This window comes from Rhinoderma darwinii, chromosome 3, assembly GCF_050947455.1.
Source record: "Rhinoderma darwinii isolate aRhiDar2 chromosome 3, aRhiDar2.hap1, whole genome shotgun sequence".
In the NCBI taxonomy this organism is placed as follows: domain Eukaryota; kingdom Metazoa; phylum Chordata; class Amphibia; order Anura; family Rhinodermatidae; genus Rhinoderma; species Rhinoderma darwinii.
The window spans coordinates 415,766,410-415,785,707 of record NC_134689.1 but is presented as its reverse complement, the minus strand read 5'-3'; the positions used below and the strand labels follow the sequence as shown (position 1 = coordinate 415,785,707).

The following is a 19,298-nucleotide window of genomic DNA, read 5'->3' as shown; positions in this document are numbered from 1 at the left end:
GAGGTCGATTTTGAATGATAGCCGACCTGTTAAGGTAATTACACGTACTGCCTGTTTAGTAGAAATATCCAAACTACACTCTATTTTCAAGGGTTCCATGGTGTAATGGTTAGCACTCTGGACTCTGAATCCAGCAATCCGAGTTCAACTCTTGGTGGGACCTTGCCACAGTTTACCTCCTTCTTAGTGTAATCCTTTTTCAATGAGGTATTGTATTGATAGTGATTGTTGTACGCCATAAACACGATTTAACAACAAAAAAAATGTGATAATATTCTCTCGTAGAGATAATTAAACCAATGTATTTGAGGGCATATAAAATTAACAAATTTAAAGAGTCTTTTTATGGCATGTAATGCAAATACTGGCTCTACTTCCAGCTCGTAGGGTGTTCAGTACAGACAGACCTTGGAAATTAGTATTAGCCACATAGTAGATTATCCAAATGGAAACTAATTTACAGTCTTTTTGCCTTGGCAGTAGCTGCCTGACACTGGTTACAACAGTTAAGTTTTCAGTCAACTGAAATTCATAATTTCATTTCCCAGTTTTTTCCCATTGAGTTGTTAATAGTATTTTCCCTTTCCAAATGCAGGGTTCTAGCTTTTGTTATATAAACGCAATAGAAAATAATTGTACATCTTGGTGATCATGCAGGCACAGAAGCTATGCCCTCTTGATTATTGTGGGAGGTCGATTTTGAATGATAGCCGACCTGTTATTGTAATTACACGTACTTCCTGTTTAGCAGATATATCCAAACTGCACTCTATTGTCAAGGGTTCCATGGTGTAATGGTTAGCACTCTGGACTCTGAATTCAGCAATCCAAGTTCAACTCTTGGTGGGACCTTGCCACAGTTTACTTCCTTCTCAGTGTAATCCTTTTTCAATGAGGTATTGTATTGATAGTGATTGTTGTACGCCATAAACACGATATAACAACAAAAAATGTGATAATATTCTCTCGTAGAGATAATTAAACCAATGTAATTGAGGGCATATAAAATTAACAAATTTAAAGAGTCTTTTTATGGCATGTAATGCAAACACTGGCTCTACTTCCAGCTCGTAGGGTGTTCAGTACAGGCAGACGTTGGAAATTAGTATTATCCACATTGTAGATTATCCAAATGGAAACTAATTTACAGTCTTTTTGCCTTGGCAGTAGCTGCCTGACACTGGTTACAACAGTTAAGTTTTCAGTCAACTGAAATTTATAATTTAATTTCCCAGTTTTTTCCCATTGAGTTGTTAATAGTATTTTCACTTTCCAAATGCAGGGTTCTAGCTTTTGTTATATAACCGCAATAGAAAATAATTGTACATCTTGGTGATCATGCAGGCACAGAAGCTATGCCCTCTTGATTATTGTGGGAGGTCGATTTTGAATGATAGCCGACCTGTTAAGGTAATTACACGTACTGCCTGTTTAGTAGAAATATCCAAACTACACTCTATTTTCAAGGGTTCCATGGTGTAATGGTTAGCACTCTGGACTCTGAATCCAGCAATCCGAGTTCAACTCTTGGTGGGACCTTGCCACAGTTTACCTCCTTCTTAGTGTAATCCTTTTTCAATGAGGTATTGTATTGATAGTGATTGTTGTACGCCATAAACACGATTTAACAACAAAAAAAATGTGATAATATTCTCTCGTAGAGATAATTAAACCAATGTATTTGAGGGCATATAAAATTAACAAATTTAAAGAGTCTTTTTATGGCATGTAATGCAAATACTGGCTCTACTTCCAGCTCGTAGGGTGTTCAGTACAGACAGACCTTGGAAATTAGTATTAGCCACATAGTAGATTATCCAAATGGAAACTAATTTACAGTCTTTTTGCCTTGGCAGTAGCTGCCTGACACTGGTTACAACAGTTAAGTTTTCAGTCAACTGAAATTCATAATTTCATTTCCCAGTTTTTTCCCATTGAGTTGTTAATAGTATTTTCCCTTTCCAAATGCAGGGTTCTAGCTTTTGTTATATAAACGCAATAGAAAATAATTGTACATCTTGGTGATCATGCAGGCACAGAAGCTATGCCCTCTTGATTATTGTGGGAGGTCGATTTTGAATGATAGCCGACCTGTTATTGTAATTACACGTACTTCCTGTTTAGCAGATATATCCAAACTGCACTCTATTGTCAAGGGTTCCATGGTGTAATGGTTAGCACTCTGGACTCTGAATTCAGCAATCCAAGTTCAACTCTTGGTGGGACCTTGCCACAGTTTACTTCCTTCTCAGTGTAATCCTTTTTCAATGAGGTATTGTATTGATAGTGATTGTTGTACGCCATAAACACGATATAACAACAACAAAAAATGTGATAATATTCTCTCGTAGAGATAATTAAACCAATGTAATTGAGGGCATATAAAATTAACAAATTTAAAGAGTCTTTTTATGGCATGTAATGCAAACACTGGCTCTACTTCCAGCTCGTAGGGTGTTCAGTACAGGCAGACCTTGGAAATTAGTATTATCCACATTGTAGATTATCCAAATGGAAACTAATTTACAGTCTTTTTGCCTTGGCAGTAGCTGCCTGACACTGATTACAACAGTTAAGTTTTCAGTCAACTGAAATTTATAATTTCATTTCCCAGTTTTTTCCCATTGAGTTGTTAATAGTATTTTCCCTTTCCAAATGCAGGGTTCTAGCTTTTGTTATATAACCGCAATAGAAAATAATTGTACATCTTGGTGATCATGTAGGCACAGAAGCTATGCCCTCTTGATTATTGTGGGAGGTCGATTTTGAATGATAGCCGACCTGTTATTGTAATTACACGTACTGCCTGTTTAGTAGAAATATCCAAACTGCACTCTATTCTCAAGGGTTCCATGGTGTAATGGTTAGCACTCTGGACTCTGAATCCAGCAATCTGAGTTCAACTCTCAGTGGGACCTTGCCACAGTTTACTTCCTTCTGAGTGTAATCCTCTTTCAATGAGGTATTGTATTGATAGTGATTGTTGTATGCCATAAACACGATTTAACAACAAAAAAAATGTGATAATATTCTCTCGTAGAGATAATTAAACCAATGTATTTGAGGGCATATAAAATTAACAAATGTAAAGATTCTTTTTATGGCATGTAATGCAAACACTGGCTCTACTTCCAGCTCGTAGGGTGTTCAGTACAGACAGACCTTGGAAATTAGTATTATCCACATTGTAGATTATCCAAATGGAAACTAATTTACAGTCTTTTTGCCTTGGCAGTAGCTGCCTGACACTGGTTACAACAGTTAAGTTTTCAGTCAACTGAAATTCATAATTTCATTTCCCAGTTTTTTCCCATTGAGTTGTTAATAGTATTTTCCCTTTCCAAATGCAGGGTTCTAGCTTTTAGTATATAACCGCAATAGAAAATAATTGTACATCTTGGTGATCATGCAGGCACAGAAGCTATGCCCTCTTGATTATTGTGGGAGGTCGATTTTGAATGATAGCCGACCTGTTATTGTAATTACACGTACTGCCTGTTTAGTAGAAATATTCAAACTGCACTCTATTGTCAAGGGTTCCATGGTGTAATGGTTAGCACTCTGAATCCAGCAATCCGAGTTCCACTCTCGGTGGGCCCTTGCCACAGTTTACTTCCTTCTGAGTGTTATCCTTTTTCAATGAGGTATTGTATTGATAGTGATTGTTGTACGCCATTAACACGATTTAACAACAAAAAAAATGTGATAATATTCTCTCGTAGAGATAATTAAACCAATGTATTTGAGGGCATATAAAATTAACAAATTTAAAGAGTCTTTTTATGGCATGTAATGCAAACACTGGCTCTACTTCCAGCTCGTAGGGTGTTCAGTACAGACAGACCTTGGAAATTAGTATTATCCACATTGTAGATTATCCAAATGGAAACTAATTTACAGTCTTTTTGCCTTGGCAGTAGCTGCCTGACACTGGTTACAACAGTTAAGTTTTCAGTCAACTGAAATGTATAATTTAATTTCCCAGTTTTTTCCCATTGAGTTATTAATAGTATTTTCACTTTCCAAATGCAGGGTTCTAGCTTTTGTTATATAACCGCAATAGAAAATAATTGTACATCTTGGTGATCATGCAGGCACAGAAGCTGTGCCCTCTTGATTATTGTGGGAGGTCGATTTTGAATGATAGCCGACCTGTTATTGTAATTACACGTACTGCCTGTTTAGTAGATATATCCAAACTGCACTCTATTGTCAAGGGTTCCATGGTGTAATGGTTAGCACTCTGGACTCTGAATTCAGCAATCCGAGTTCAACTCTCGGTGGGACCTTGCCACAGTTTACCTCCTTCTCAGTGTAATCCTTTTTCAATGAGGTATTGTATTGATAGTGATTGTTGTACGCCATAAACACGATTTAACAACAAAAAAAATGTGATAATATTCTCTCGTAGAGATAATTAAACCAATGTATTTGAGGGCATATAAAATTAACAAATTTAAAGAGTCTTTTTATGGCATGTAATGCAAATACTGGCTCTACTTCCAGCTCGTAGGGTGTTCAGTACAGACAGACCTTGGAAATTAGTATTATCCACATAGTAGATTATCCAAATGGAAACTAATTTACAGTCTTTTTGCCTTGGCAGTAGCTGCCTGACACTGGTTACAACAGTTAAGTTTTCAGTCAACTGAAATTTATAATTTAATTTCCCAGTTTTTTCCCATTGAGTTGTTAATAGTATTTTCACTTTCCAAATGCAGGGTTCTAGCTTTTGTTATATAACCGCAATAGAAAATAATTGTACATCTTGGTGATCATGCAGGCACAGAAGCTGTGCCCTCTTGATTATTGTGGGAGGTCGATTTTGAATGATAGCCGACCTGTTATTGTAATTACACGTACTGCCTGTTTAGTAGATATATCCAAACTGCACTCTATTGTCAAGGGTTCCATGGTTTAATGGTTAGCACTCTGGACTCTGAATTCAGCAATCCGAGTTCAACTCTCGGTGGGACCTTGCCACAGTTTACTTCCTTCTGAGTGTAATCCTTTTACAATGAGGTATTGATAGTGATTGTTGTACGCCATAAGCACGATTTAACAACAAAGAAAATGTGATAATATTCTCTCGTAGAGATAATTAAACCAATGTATTTGATGGCATATAAAATTAACAAATTTAAAGAGTCTTTTTGTGGCATGTAATGCAAATACTGGCTCTACTTCCAGCTCGTAGGGTGTTCAGTACAGACAGACCTTGGAAATTAGTATTATCCACGTAGTAGATTATCCAAATGGAAACTAATTTACAGTCTTTTTGCCTTGGCAGTAGCTGCCTGACACTGGTTACAACAGTTACGTTTTCAGTCAACTGAAATTCATAATTTCATTTCCCAGTTTTTTCCCATTGAGTTGTTAATAGTATTTTCCCTTTCCAAATGCAGGGTTCTAGCTTTTGTTACATAACCGCAATAGAAAATAATTGTACATCTTGGTGATCATGTAGGCACAGAAGCTATGCCCTCTTGATTATTTTGGGAGGTCGATTTTGAATGATAGCCGACCTGTTATTGTAATTACACGTACTGCCTGTTTAGTAGAAATATCCAAACTGCACTCTATTGTCAAGGGTTCCATGGTGTAATGGTTAGCACTCTGGACTCTGAATCCAGCAATCCGAGTTCAACCATCGGTGGGACCTTGCCACAGTTTACTTCCTTCTGAGTGTAATCCTTTTTCAATGAGGTATTGTATTGATAGTGATTGTTGTACGCCATAAACACGATTTAACAACAAAAAAAATGTGATAATATTCTCTCGTAGAGATAATTAAACCAATGTAATTGAGGGCATATAAAATTAACAAATTTAAAGAGTCTTTTTATGCATGTAATGCAAACACTGGCTCTACTTCCAGCTCGTAGTGTGTTCAGTACAGACAGACCTTGGAAATTAGTATTATCCACATTGTAGATTATCCAAATGGAAACTAATTTACAGTATTTTTGCCTTGGCAGTAGCTGCCTTACACTGGTTACAACAGTTAAGTTTTCAGTCAACTGAAATTCATAATTTCATTTCCCAGTTTTTTCCCATTGAGTTGTTAATAGTATTTTCCCTTTCCAAATGCAGGGTTCTAGCTTTTTTTATATAACCGCAATAGAAAATAATAGTACATCTTGGTGATCAGGCAGGCACAGAAGCTATGCCCTCTTGATTATTGTGGGAGGTCGATTTTGAATGATAGCCGACCTGTTATTGTAATTACACGTACTGCCTGTTTAGTAGAAATATCCAAACTGCACTCTATTGTCGAGGGTTACATAGTGTAATAGTTAGCACTCTGGACTCTGAATCCAGCAATCCAAGTTCAATTCTTGGTGGGACGTTGCCACAAATTAATTCCTTCTGAGTGTAATCCTTTTTCAATGAGGTATTGTATTGATAGTGATTGTTGTACGCCATAAACACGATTTAACAACAAAAAAAATGTAATAATATTCTCTCGTAGAGATAATTAAACCAATGTAATTGAGGGCATATAAAATTAACAAATTTAAAGAGTCTTTTTTATGGCATGTAATGCAAACACTGGGTCTACTTCCAGCTCGTAGGGTGTTCAGTACAGACAGACCTTGGAAATTAGTATGATCCACATTGTAGATTATCCAATTGGAAACTAATTTACAGTCTTTTTGCCTTGGCAGTAGCTGCCTGACACTGGTTACAACAGTTAAGTTTTCAGTCAACTGAAATTTATAATTTAATTTCCCAGTTTTTTCCCATTGAGTTGTTAATAGTATTTTCACTTTCCAAATGCAGGGTTCTAGCTTTTGTTATATAACCGCAATAGAAAATAATTGTACATCTTGGTGATCATGCAGGCACAGAAGCTGTGCCCTCTTGATTATTTTGGGAGGTCGATTTTGAATGATAGCCGACCTGTTATTGTAATTACACGTACTGCCTGTTTAGTAGAAATATCCAAACTGCACTCTATTGTCAAGGGTTCCATGGTGTAATGGTTAGCACTCTGGACTCTGAATCCAGCAATCCGAGTTCAACCATCGGTGGGACCTTGCCACAGTTTACTTCCTTCTGAGTGTAATCCTTTTTCAATGAGGTATTGTATTGATAGTGATTGTTGTACGCCATAAACACGATTTAACAACAAAAAAAATGTGATAATATTCTCTCGTAGAGATAATTAAACCAATGTAATTGAGGGCATATAAAATTAACAAATTTAAAGAGTCTTTTTATGCATGTAATGCAAACACTGGCTCTACTTCCAGCTCGTAGTGTGTTCAGTACAGACAGACCTTGGAAATTAGTATTATCCACATTGTAGATTATCCAAATGGAAACTAATTTACAGTATTTTTGCCTTGGCAGTAGCTGCCTTACACTGGTTACAACAGTTAAGTTTTCAGTCAACTGAAATTCATAATTTCATTTCCCAGTTTTTTCCCATTGAGTTGTTAATAGTATTTTCCCTTTCCAAATGCAGGGTTCTAGCTTTTTTTATATAACCGCAATAGAAAATAATAGTACATCTTGGTGATCAGGCAGGCACAGAAGCTATGCCCTCTTGATTATTGTGGGAGGTCGATTTTGAATGATAGCCGACCTGTTATTGTAATTACACGTACTGCCTGTTTAGTAGAAATATCCAAACTGCACTCTATTGTCGAGGGTTACATAGTGTAATAGTTAGCACTCTGGACTCTGAATCCAGCAATCCAAGTTCAATTCTTGGTGGGACGTTGCCACAAATTAATTCCTTCTGAGTGTAATCCTTTTTCAATGAGGTATTGTATTGATAGTGATTGTTGTACGCCATAAACACGATTTAACAACAAAAAAAATGTAATAATATTCTCTCGTAGAGATAATTAAACCAATGTAATTGAGGGCATATAAAATTAACAAATTTAAAGAGTCTTTTTTATGGCATGTAATGCAAACACTGGGTCTACTTCCAGCTCGTAGGGTGTTCAGTACAGACAGACCTTGGAAATTAGTATGATCCACATTGTAGATTATCCAATTGGAAACTAATTTACAGTCTTTTTGCCTTGGCAGTAGCTGCCTGACACTGGTTACAACAGTTAAGTTTTCAGTCAACTGAAATTTATAATTTAATTTCCCAGTTTTTTCCCATTGAGTTGTTAATAGTATTTTCACTTTCCAAATGCAGGGTTCTAGCTTTTGTTATATAACCGCAATAGAAAATAATTGTACATCTTGGTGATCATGCAGGCACAGAAGCTGTGCCCTCTTGATTATTGTGGGAGGTCGATTTTGAATGATAGCCGACCTGTTATTATAATTACACGTACTGCCTGTTTAGTAGGTATATCCAAACTGCACTCTATTGTCAAGGGTTCCATGGTGTAATGGTTAGGACTCTGAATTCAGCAATCCGAGTTCAACTCTCGGTGGGACCTTGCCACAGTTTACTTCCTTCTGAGTGTAATCCTTTTACAATGAGGTATTGATAGTGATTGTTGTACGCCATAAGCACGATTTAACAACAAAGAAAATGTGATAATATTCTCTCGTAGAGATAATTAAACCAATGTATTTGATGGCATATAAAATTAACAAATTTAAAGAGTCTTTTTGTGGCATGTAATGCAAATACTGGCTCTACTTCCAGCTCGTAGGGTGTTCAGTACAGACAGACCTTGGAAATTAGTATTATCCACGTAGTAGATTATCCAAATGGAAACTAATTTACAGTCTTTTTGCCTTGGCAGTAGCTGCCTGACACTGGTTACAACAGTTACGTTTTCAGTCAACTGAAATTCATAATTTCATTTCCCAGTTTTTTCCCATTGAGTTGTTAATAGTATTTTCCCTTTCCAAATGCAGGGTTCTAGCTTTTGTTACATAACCGCAATAGAAAATAATTGTACATCTTGGTGATCATGTAGGCACAGAAGCTATGCCCTCTTGATTATTTTGGGAGGTCGATTTTGAATGATAGCCGACCTGTTATTGTAATTACACGTACTGCCTGTTTAGTAGAAATATCCAAACTGCACTCTATTGTCAAGGGTTCCATGGTGTAATGGTTAGCACTCTGGACTCTGAATCCAGCAATCTGAGTTCAATTCTTGGTGGGACCTTGCCACAGTTTACTTCCTTCTGAGTGAGTGTAATCCTTTTTCAATGAGGTATTGTATTAATAGTGATTGTTGTACGCCATAAACACGATTTAACAACAAAAAAAATTTGATAATATTCTCTCGTAGAGATAATTAAACCAATGTAATTGAGGGCATATAAAATTAACACATTTAAAGAGTCTTTTTATGGCATGCAATGCAAACACTGGCTCTACTACCAGCTCGTAGGGTGTTCAGTACAGACAGACCTTGGAAATTAGTATGATCCACATTGTAGATTATCCAATTGGAAACTAATTTACAGTTTTTTTGCCTTGGCAGTAGCTGCCTGACACTGGTTACAACTAGAGATGAGCGAACTTATCAAAAGTTCGGTTCGGCTAGTTTGCCGAATTTCACAAAAAAGTTCGGTTCGTACCGAACTAGTTCGGACCGAACCTGTCACTTCCGTGCGCCGAGCATGCTACTGTCCGGGGTGCTGATAGAGTTAATGGGCTGCACTAACTCTTTCAGCAACCTTCACAGTACATGCTCGGCGCGCGGAAAATACAATTTAAATGTAATAAAAAAATAAAAATTATACGTTCGTACTTACTTTCCTCCTGTCCGGCCTCCAGCGATGACGTTTCATCCCTTTCGCCGCTGCAGCCAATCACAGGCTGTAGTGGCGGTCACGCACGTCAGGATGACGCTTCATCCCACGTGACCGCCTCTGCAGCCAATCACAGGCTGCAGCGGCGACATGGATGAAACGTCATCGCTGGAGGCCGGACAGGAGGAAAGTAAGTATGAACGTATTATTATTTTTTTTGGCATGTATGTATGTTGGCATGTATGTATGTTGGCATGTATGTATGTATGTATGTATGTATGTATATCTGTGCATGTATGTTGGCATGTATGTATATATGTGCATGTTTGTATGTATATTTGCATGTATATATTTGCATGTATGTATGTATGTTTGCATGTGTGTATGTTTGCATGTATGTATTTTGCATGTATGTTGTCATGTATGTATGTATGTTGTCATGTATGTATGTATATATGTGCATGTGTGTATGTATATTTGTATGTATGTATGTTTGCATGAATGTGTGTTTGCATGAATGTATGTTTGAATGTATGTATGCATGTTTGTATGTATATTTGCATGTGTGTGTATATATATATATATATATATATATATATATATATATATGTTGTCATGTATGTATATATGTGCATGTATGTTGTCATGTATGTATATATGTGCATGTATGTTGGCATGTATGTATATATGTGCATGTGTGTATGTATGTATATTTGCATGTATATATTTGCAAGAATGTATGTTGTCATGTATGTATATATGTGCATGTATGTTTGCATGTATGTTGGCATGTATGTATACATGTGCATGTTTGTATATATTTGCAGGTATATATGTTTGCATGTGTGTATGTATGTTTGCATGTATGTATGTTTGCATGTATGTATGTTGTCATGTATGTTTGTATGTATGTATGTTGTCATGTATGTATGTATATATGTGCATGTATGTATGTTTGCATGTTTTTATTTTTGCATGTATGTTTATATATATGTGCATGTATGTAATTATGTTTGCATGTATTTATGTTTGCATGTATATTTGTGCATGCTTGTATATATGTATGTATGTATCTTTGCATGTTTGTTTGTATGTATGTATGTTTTCATGTGTGTGTGTATGCATGTATGTACGTATGTATGATAGTTTGCATGTATATATGTGTGTATATTTGCATGTATATATGTGCATGCTTGTATGTATGTTTGTATATATGTATGTATGGCCATGTATGATACTGTCTGCTGGCGCCCTGTATCTAAGTCAACTTCACGGCAGGCTTCTATACATGGTATAACAGTCAGTATCACACATTAAACTGAATCTAAGCCTACGACATGTTTTATTTCATTTTTTTTTTTTTTTTACAGGTTTGGTTTTTGGACTACGTCGGTTTTGAGGACTACTTAGATGACGTTTTTTTTTTCTACAATAAAATGGTTAATGAGGGTTGTGTTGGGGGTGCTTTATTTCAATAAAATATTTTATCTATATCTTTGTCTTTTTCTTTTCAAATTTTATTACTACCACTTTAGTAATGGCCGCTGTCTGAGTGACAACATCCATTACTAAGGCGAGGCTTAGTGTTAGCCGGTGCAGAGGCTAACACTAACCACCATTATTACCCCGGTACCCACCACCACCAGGGGTGCCGGGAAGAGCCAGGTACAATCCAGTACCTGACCATCTGTTGTGATGGTCGGGCCCTGGGGCGGCCGCAGGCTGGTATTATGAGGCTGGGAAGGGCCAAAAACAGTGGACCTTCCCACCCTTGTAATGCTTGGCTGCTGCTGCTGTGTTGTATCTGGCTGGTTATAAAAGTGGGGGGGACCCCACGTCATTTTTTTTAATTCTTTATTTATTTACATTTTTTTTTAAAAAAGACATGGGGTTCCACCCAATTTATCATAACCAGCCACATACAACACAGTTTTATTAGCCTGGGAATGGACAAAACCAGTGGCCCTTCCCACCCATGTAATGCCAGACTGCTGCGGCCTTGTATATGGCTGGTTATTAAAAATGTGGGGGACCCATCTATTGCTAAATTTGTTAAATTAAAAAAAAAAACGACGTGGGGTCCCCCCCATTTTTATAACCAGCCCGATACAACACAGCAGCAGCAGCCTAGCATTACAAGGGTGGGAAGGTCCACTGATTTTGGCCCTTCCCAGCCTCATAATACCAGCCTACGGCCGCCCCAGCACCCGACCATCACAACAGATGGTCGGGTACTGGATCGTACCAAGCTCTTCCCGGCACCCCTGGTGGTGGTGGGTACCGGGGTAATAATGGGTGGTTAGTGCTAGCCTCTGCATCGGCTAACACTAAGTACCGCCTTAATAATGGATGCTGTCAATCAGCCAACTGCCATTATCTAGGCACTAATAAAGTTTAAAAAAAAACACAAAGACAATTCTTTTTTATTGAAATAAGAAATCCCCAACAAAACCCTCGTTAACCATTTTATTAAAATTTGAAAAAACGTAGATCTACGCAGTAGTCCAACGAATCGAAGATGTAGTCCAATCGGTACATCAAAATCTGCAACAACATAAAAAAACAGTTATCAATGTGAACAATACCAATACTTCTACTCACCTACACACATATATACACGCACACACAAACAAACAACCATACACAGACACACACATATATACACAAACACAACAAGATATACACACACACACACATAAACAGACAAACACACACACACACACATATACACGAACTCACACATATACAAACAAAAACACACATATCCAAACACACACACACACAGTTATACACACACATACACGAACACATATACACAAACACATATACAAACAAAAACACACATACACACACAAACACACACCCATATACACAAACACACACATATACAAAAACACACACAAACATCTACACACAAACATATACACAAATACACCCATATATACACAAACATATACACAAACACATATACACAAACACACCCATATATACACACACACACATATACACAAACACAAACAGACAAAGTCACATACCCAAACACATATATACCCAAACACACACATACACAAACACGGTTTCTTTTAAATGCTGCTGGGGAACCCGCTTGATCCTCTATATAAGGCTGCGCTACAGTGCAGCATTTAAAAGAAACAGGATCCTGACCTGTCCATAGAGTTTAAGGCAGCACAGAGTATTTCAGGAGATGAGCGTGCAGATTCAGTGCTGCTGTGAACTCTGCTCTTACCATTACGTAGCTCTCAGTCTGTTACCTCTCCTCCACTCCTGTCCTCCAGAACACTTTCACATGATTGGAAAGTCACCACGTAATGGTAAGAGCAGAGTTCGCAGCAGCACAGAGTATTTCAGGAGATGAGCGTGCGGATCTTGTGCGGGGTGGTGACTTGCCAATCATGTGAAGGTGTTATTGAGGACAGGAGTGGAGGAGAGGTAACAGACTGAGCTACGTAATGGTAAGAGCAGAGTTCACAGCAGCACTGAATCTGCACGCTCCTCTCCTGAAATACTCTGTGCTGCTGTGAACTCTGTTCTTACCATTACGTAGCTCAGTCTGTTACATCTCCTCCACTCCTGTCCTCTATAACACGTTCACATGATTGGCAAGTCACCACCACGCACAAGATCCGCACGCTCATCTCCTGAAATACTCTGTGCTGCTGTGAACTCTGCTCTTACCATTACGTGGTGACTTGCCAATCATGTGAAGGTGTTCTTGAGGACAGGAGTGGAGGAGAGGTAACAGACTGAGAGCTACGTAATGGTAAGAGCAGAGTTCACAGCAGCACTGAATCTGCACGCTCATCTCCTGAAATACTCTGTGCTGCCTTAAACTCTGTGGACAGGTCAGGATCCTGTTTCTTTTAAATGCTGCACTGTAGCGTAGCCTTATATAGTGGATCGAGCGGGTTCTGAGCAGCATTTAAAAGAAACAGGATCCTGACCTGTACACAGAATATAAGGCAGCACAGAGTATTTCAGGAGATGAGCACGGGCAGCCGTTCGTTTTTCCGAGCCGTGCTCCCATTATGCACACGACCGTAAAAACACCCGTTATTGCGGGTCGTAATTACGACCCGCAATAACGGGCTCATAGACTTCTGTTACCCACGGGTACCTTTCCGTATTCTCACGGGAAGGTGCCCGTGCCGTTAAAAAAATAGAACATGTTCTATTTTTCTATTTTACGGGCCGTGCTGCTATAATTATAATGACAGCACGGTTCGCAAAAGCGGCCTGCTGCCCGTGGCCGGCCGGCCGTGCTCGTAATTACGAGCACGGCCCGTAAAATAAAAAAATAGAACATGTTCTATCTTTTTAACGGCACGGGCACCTTCCCGTGAGAAAACGGGAAGGTACCCGTGGCTAACAGAAGTCTATGGGCCCACTATTTCGGGTCGTAATTACGACCCGTGATAACGGGTGTTTTAATGGTCGTGTGCATGAGGCCCCGTAATGACGGGTGGCTACATGTGTGCACCCGTCATTACGGCAGTGTTGCTAGGCGACGTCAGTAAGTGTATGTGCACACACACTAATTACGTCCGTAATTGACGGACGTATTTCGGCCGCAAGTACCGGACCGAACACAGTGCAGGGAGCCGGGCTCCTAGCATCATATTTATGTACGATGCTAGGAGTCCCTGCCTCTCCGTGGAACTACTGTCCCGTACTGAAAACATGATTACAGTACGGGACAGTTGTCCTGCAGAGAGGCAGGGACTCCTAGCATCGTACATAACTATGATGCTAGGAGCCCGGCTCCCTGCACTGTGTTCGGTCCGGTACTTGCGGCCGAAATACGTCCGTCAATTACGGACGTAATTAGTGTGTGTGCACATACCCTAAATAGTCACTGTCCAGGGTGCTGAAAGAGTTAACTGATCGGCAGTAACTGTTTCAGTACCCTGGACAGTGACTACCGATCACAGTACCTGTAAAAAAAAAGACGTTCATACTTACCGGGAACTCCCTGCTTCCTCCAGTCCGGTCTCCTGGCCGTTGCCATGGTGACGCGTCCCTCTCGACATCCGGCCCGACATTCCTTGATGACGATGCAGCCCATGTGAGCGCTGCAGCCAATCACAGGCTGCCGCGGCCTCTGCAGCCAATCACAGGCTGCAGAGGCCTCTGCAGCCAATCACAGGCTGCCGCATCAGAAAAGGTCGGACTGGAGGAAGAAGAGGGACTCGTCACACAGACAACGACCGGGTACGTATGAAATGCTTTTTATTTTATTTTTAATCAGCAGCCTCTTTTCTCTATCAGTGATTGATAGAGATAAGTGGCTGCCGATTTGTATAATGTTTTTGACCGGGTTCGGTCAAAACGGGTTCGGCCGAACCCGGTGAAGTTCAGATTCGCTGCGAACCGAACTTTTCCGGAAGTTCGGACCGAAACCGGGTTCGGTTGTCCCGGTTCGCTCATCTCTAGTTACAACAGTGACGTTTTCAGTCAACTGAAATTCATAATTTAATTTCCCAGTTTTTTCCCATTGAGTTGTTAATAGTATTTTCCCTTTCCAAATGCAGGGTTCTAGCTTTTGTTATATAACCGCAATAGAAAATAATTGTACATCTTGGTGATCATGCAGGCACAGAAGCTATGCCCTCTTGATTATTGTGGGAGGTCGATTTTGAATGATAGCCGACCTGTTATTGTAATTACACGTACTGCCTGTTTAGTAGAAATATCCAAACTGCACTCTATTGTCAAGGGTTCCATGGTGTAATGGTTAGCACTCTGGACTCTGAATCCAGCAATCTGAGTTCAACTCTCGGTGGGACCTTGCCACAGTTTACTTCCTTCTGAGTGTAATCCTTTTTCAATGAGGTATTGATAGTGATTGTTGTACGCCATAAACAAAAAAAATGTGATAATATTCTCTCGTAGAGATAATTAAACCAATGTAATTGAGGGCATATAAAATTAACAAATTTAAAGAGTCTTTTTATGGCATGTAATGCAAACACTGGCTCTACTTCCAGCTCGTAGGGTGTTCAGTACAGACAGACCTTGGAAATTAGTATGATCCACATTGTAGATTATCCAATTGGAAACTAATTTACAGTCTTTTTGCCTTGGCAGTAGCTGTCTGACACTGGTTACAACAGTTAAGTTTTCAGTCAACTGAAATTCATAATTTCATTTCCCAGTTTTTTCCCATTGAGTGGTTAACCCCTATCCGCACCAGGACGTAACTGTCCGTCGTTTCGGGAGGTTACTTCCCGCACGAGGACGTACAGTTACTGAGTTAATCCCGGTGCACACTGTCGGCGACAGTGTGCACCGGGAATCGGGAGGTCAGCTGTCGTCGACAGCTGACACTCCCCTCTTGCCATCCAGCGGTCCTTTGCCGCTGATTTTGGCGCATTAACCCCTTAAATTCGGCGATCGGGTGCAATCACCGAATTTTAGGGGTTTCTAACATATCGGCAGACCCCCGTCCGAAATTGCGGGGTCTGCCGATAGTTAGTATGGCAAACAGAAGCCAAACAATGGCTTTCGGGTCTGCCATGGACGGAAGCCCATCAGGACCAACCTTCGGCTGGTCCTGATAGGCTTCCTGTCAGAGTGACAGAAAGTCACTGTGCCCTTCCCGATGCACACTGTCGGCGACAGTGTGCATCGGGAACTTGGAGATCAGTTGTCCCCGACAGCTGACACTCTCCAGTGTTGCTGATCAGCGGCTCATCGCCGCTGATTTCGGTAATTAACCCGTTACATGCGGGGCTCGATTGCGATCTCCGCATGTAGCGGGTTTGTAGCGCATCAGCAGCCCCGATGCAATCGTGGGGGCTTCTGATGATTGTGATGGCACCCGGGGGCCAGACAACGGCCCCCAAGTCTGCCATCTATGTCAGCCTATGAGGATCAGCCTCTGCTGATCCTCGTAGACCAACTGTCAGAGTGACTGTGACGTCACACTGACAGTTGGAATACATTACACTACCTAGGTAGTGTAATGTATTCTAGCAGCGATCAAAGCTGCAGGTCCAAAAAATAAAGTGTAAAAAGTAAAAGAAAAGTTAATAAACAAAAATATAAAGTGTAAAAAGTAAAAAAAAAGTTAATAAAAATGTTTTATAAAAGTGTAAAAATAAAAGGTTTTGTTTTCCTATAATAAGTCATTTATTATAGGGAAAAAATGAAAACGATAAAAAAAAGTACACATATTTGGTATCGCCGCGTTCGTAACGACCCAATCTATGAAACTATAATGTTAATTTTTCCGCACGGTGAACGCCGCAAACAAAATAAACGGAAAACTGTCAGCATCGCTATTTTTTGGTCACCACCCCTCCCAAGATAGAGAATAAAAAGTGATCAAAAAGTCGCATTTACCCCAAAATGGTACCATTAAAAACTACAACCCGTCCCGCAAAAAACAAGACCTCCCACAGCTTTTTTGACGAAAAAATAAAAACGTTACGGCTCAAAATAGCGTGTCCCAGAAAATAAATTATTTTATAGAAACTTAATTTTATAGTGCAAACGCTGCAAAACTTAAAAAAATCTATACACATATGGTATCGACATAATCGTACCGACCGGCAGAATAAATTAAAACGTAATTTATTGCGCACGGTGAATGCTGTAATAAATAAAGAATTTAAAGCGCCAAAATCGCTGTTTTTTGGTCACCTTAGCTCTAAAAAAGATCCTGAGGGGCCAAAATGCTCACTATACCCCTAGAAAAATACCTTGAGGGGTGTAGATTCCAAAATGGGGTCACTTTTGGGGGGTTTCCACTGTTTTGGTCCCTCCGGGGCGTTGCAAACCCGACATGGCACTGAAAACCAATCCAGCAAAATCTGCGCTCCAAAATCCAAAAGGCGCTCCCTCCCTTCTGAGCCTTGCTGTGGGTCCAAACATCAGTTTACGACCACATATGGGGTATTGCCGTAATCGGGAGAAATTGCTTTACACATATTGGGGTGCTTTTATTCCTTGTAAAAATGAAAAAATTCTATGTTTCCACAGAAAAATAGGTGATTTTCATCTTCACAGACTAATTCCACTAAATTCTGCAAAAAAACTGTGGGGTCAATATGCTAACTATACCCCTAGAAAAATGCCTTGAGGGGTGTAGTTTCCAAAATGGGGTCACTTTGGGGGGGTTTCGACTGTTTAGGTACCACAAGACCTCCTCAAACCTGACATGGTGCCTAAAATATATTCCTAAAATAAGGAGGCCCCAAAATCCACTAGTTGCTCCTTTGCTTCTGAGGCCGGTATTTCAGTCCATTACCGCACTAGGGCCACATGTTGGATATTTCTAAAATCTGCAAAATCTGGGCAATAAATATTGAGTTGCGTTTCTCTGGTAAAACCTTCTGTGTTACAGATTTTTTTTTATTACAAATGAATTTCGGCAAAAAAAATGAAATTTGTAAATTTCACCTCTACTTTGCCTTAATTCCTGTGAAACGCCTAAAGGGTTAAAATATTTTCTGAATGTGGTTTTGAATACCTTAAGGGGTACAGTTTTCAAAATGGGGTGATTTATGGGGACTTTCTAATATATAAGGCCCTCAAAGCCACTTCAGAACTGAACTGGTCCCTGGAAAAATAGCCTTTTGAAATTTTATTGAAAATATGAGAAATTGCTGCTAAAGTTCTAAGCCTCGTAACGTCCTAGAAAAATAAAAGTACGTGAAAAAAAATGATGCAAACATAAAGTAGACATATGGGGGATGTTAACTAGTAACTATTTTGTGTGGTATTACTATCTGTTTCATAAGCAAATACATTTAAATTTAGAAAAATGCTAATTTTTGCACATTTTTGCTAAAATTTGAAGTTTTTCACAAATAAATATTAAATTTATCGACCACATTTTTTTCACTAACATAAAGTACAATATGTCACGAGAAAACAATCTCAGAATCGCTTGGATAGGTAAAAGCATTCCGGAGTTATTACTACATAAAGTGACACATGTCAGATTTGAAAAAAATCATCTGTGTCCACAAGGCCAAAACAGGCTGTGTCCTAAAGGGGTTAATAGTATTTTCCCTTTCCAAATGCAGGGTTCTAACTTTTGTTATATAACCGGAATAGAAAATAATTGTACATCTTGGTGATCATGCAGGCACAGAAGCTATGCCCTCTTGATTATTGTGGGAGGTCGATTTTGAACGATAGCCGACCTGTTATTGTAATTACACGTACTGCCTGTTTAGTAGAAATATCCAAACTGCACTTTATTGTCAAGGGTTCCATGGTGTAATGGTTAGCACTCTGGACTCTGAATCCAGCAATCCGAGTTCAACTCTCGGTGGGATCTTGCCACAGTTTACTTCCTTCTGAGTGTAATCCTTTTACAATGAGGTATTGATAGTGATTGTTGTACGCCATAAACACGATTTAACAACAAAAAAAATGTGATAATATTCTCTCGTAGAGATAATTAAACCAATGTAATTGAGGGCATAAAAAATTAACACATTTAAAGAGTATTTTTATGGCATGTAATGCAAACACTGGCTCTACTACCAGCTCGTAGGGTGTTCAGTACAGACAGACCTTGGAAATTAGTATGATCCACATTGTAGATTATCCAATTGGAAACTAATTTACAGTCTTTTTGC

At 39.2% G+C, this 19,298-nt stretch overlaps 9 non-coding genes across 9 annotated transcripts; all 9 read left to right on the top strand.

The window, feature by feature from the left end:
* Positions 1-91: 91 nt before the first annotated feature.
* On the top strand, positions 92-163 carry TRNAQ-CUG (transfer RNA glutamine (anticodon CUG)). The gene has a single exon. It is a non-coding gene; the product is annotated as a tRNA-Gln (tRNA).
* A 617-nt stretch (positions 164-780) lies between these two features.
* On the top strand, positions 781-852 carry TRNAQ-CUG (transfer RNA glutamine (anticodon CUG)). Its single transcript has one exon. It is a non-coding gene; the product is annotated as a tRNA-Gln (tRNA).
* A 615-nt stretch (positions 853-1,467) lies between these two features.
* Positions 1,468-1,539, top strand: TRNAQ-CUG (transfer RNA glutamine (anticodon CUG)). The gene has a single exon. It is a non-coding gene; the product is annotated as a tRNA-Gln (tRNA).
* A 617-nt stretch (positions 1,540-2,156) lies between these two features.
* Positions 2,157-2,228, top strand: TRNAQ-CUG (transfer RNA glutamine (anticodon CUG)). Its single transcript has one exon. It is a non-coding gene; the product is annotated as a tRNA-Gln (tRNA).
* Positions 2,229-2,846: 618 nt separating this feature from the next.
* TRNAQ-CUG (transfer RNA glutamine (anticodon CUG)) lies at positions 2,847-2,918 on the top strand. Its single transcript has one exon. It is a non-coding gene; the product is annotated as a tRNA-Gln (tRNA).
* A 1,299-nt stretch (positions 2,919-4,217) lies between these two features.
* Positions 4,218-4,289, top strand: TRNAQ-CUG (transfer RNA glutamine (anticodon CUG)). Its single transcript has one exon. It is a non-coding gene; the product is annotated as a tRNA-Gln (tRNA).
* Positions 4,290-9,023: 4,734 nt separating this feature from the next.
* Positions 9,024-9,095, top strand: TRNAQ-CUG (transfer RNA glutamine (anticodon CUG)). The gene has a single exon. It is a non-coding gene; the product is annotated as a tRNA-Gln (tRNA).
* A 6,326-nt stretch (positions 9,096-15,421) lies between these two features.
* On the top strand, positions 15,422-15,493 carry TRNAQ-CUG (transfer RNA glutamine (anticodon CUG)). Its single transcript has one exon. It is a non-coding gene; the product is annotated as a tRNA-Gln (tRNA).
* Positions 15,494-18,922: 3,429 nt separating this feature from the next.
* TRNAQ-CUG (transfer RNA glutamine (anticodon CUG)) lies at positions 18,923-18,994 on the top strand. Its single transcript has one exon. It is a non-coding gene; the product is annotated as a tRNA-Gln (tRNA).
* Positions 18,995-19,298: the final 304 nt, after the last annotated feature.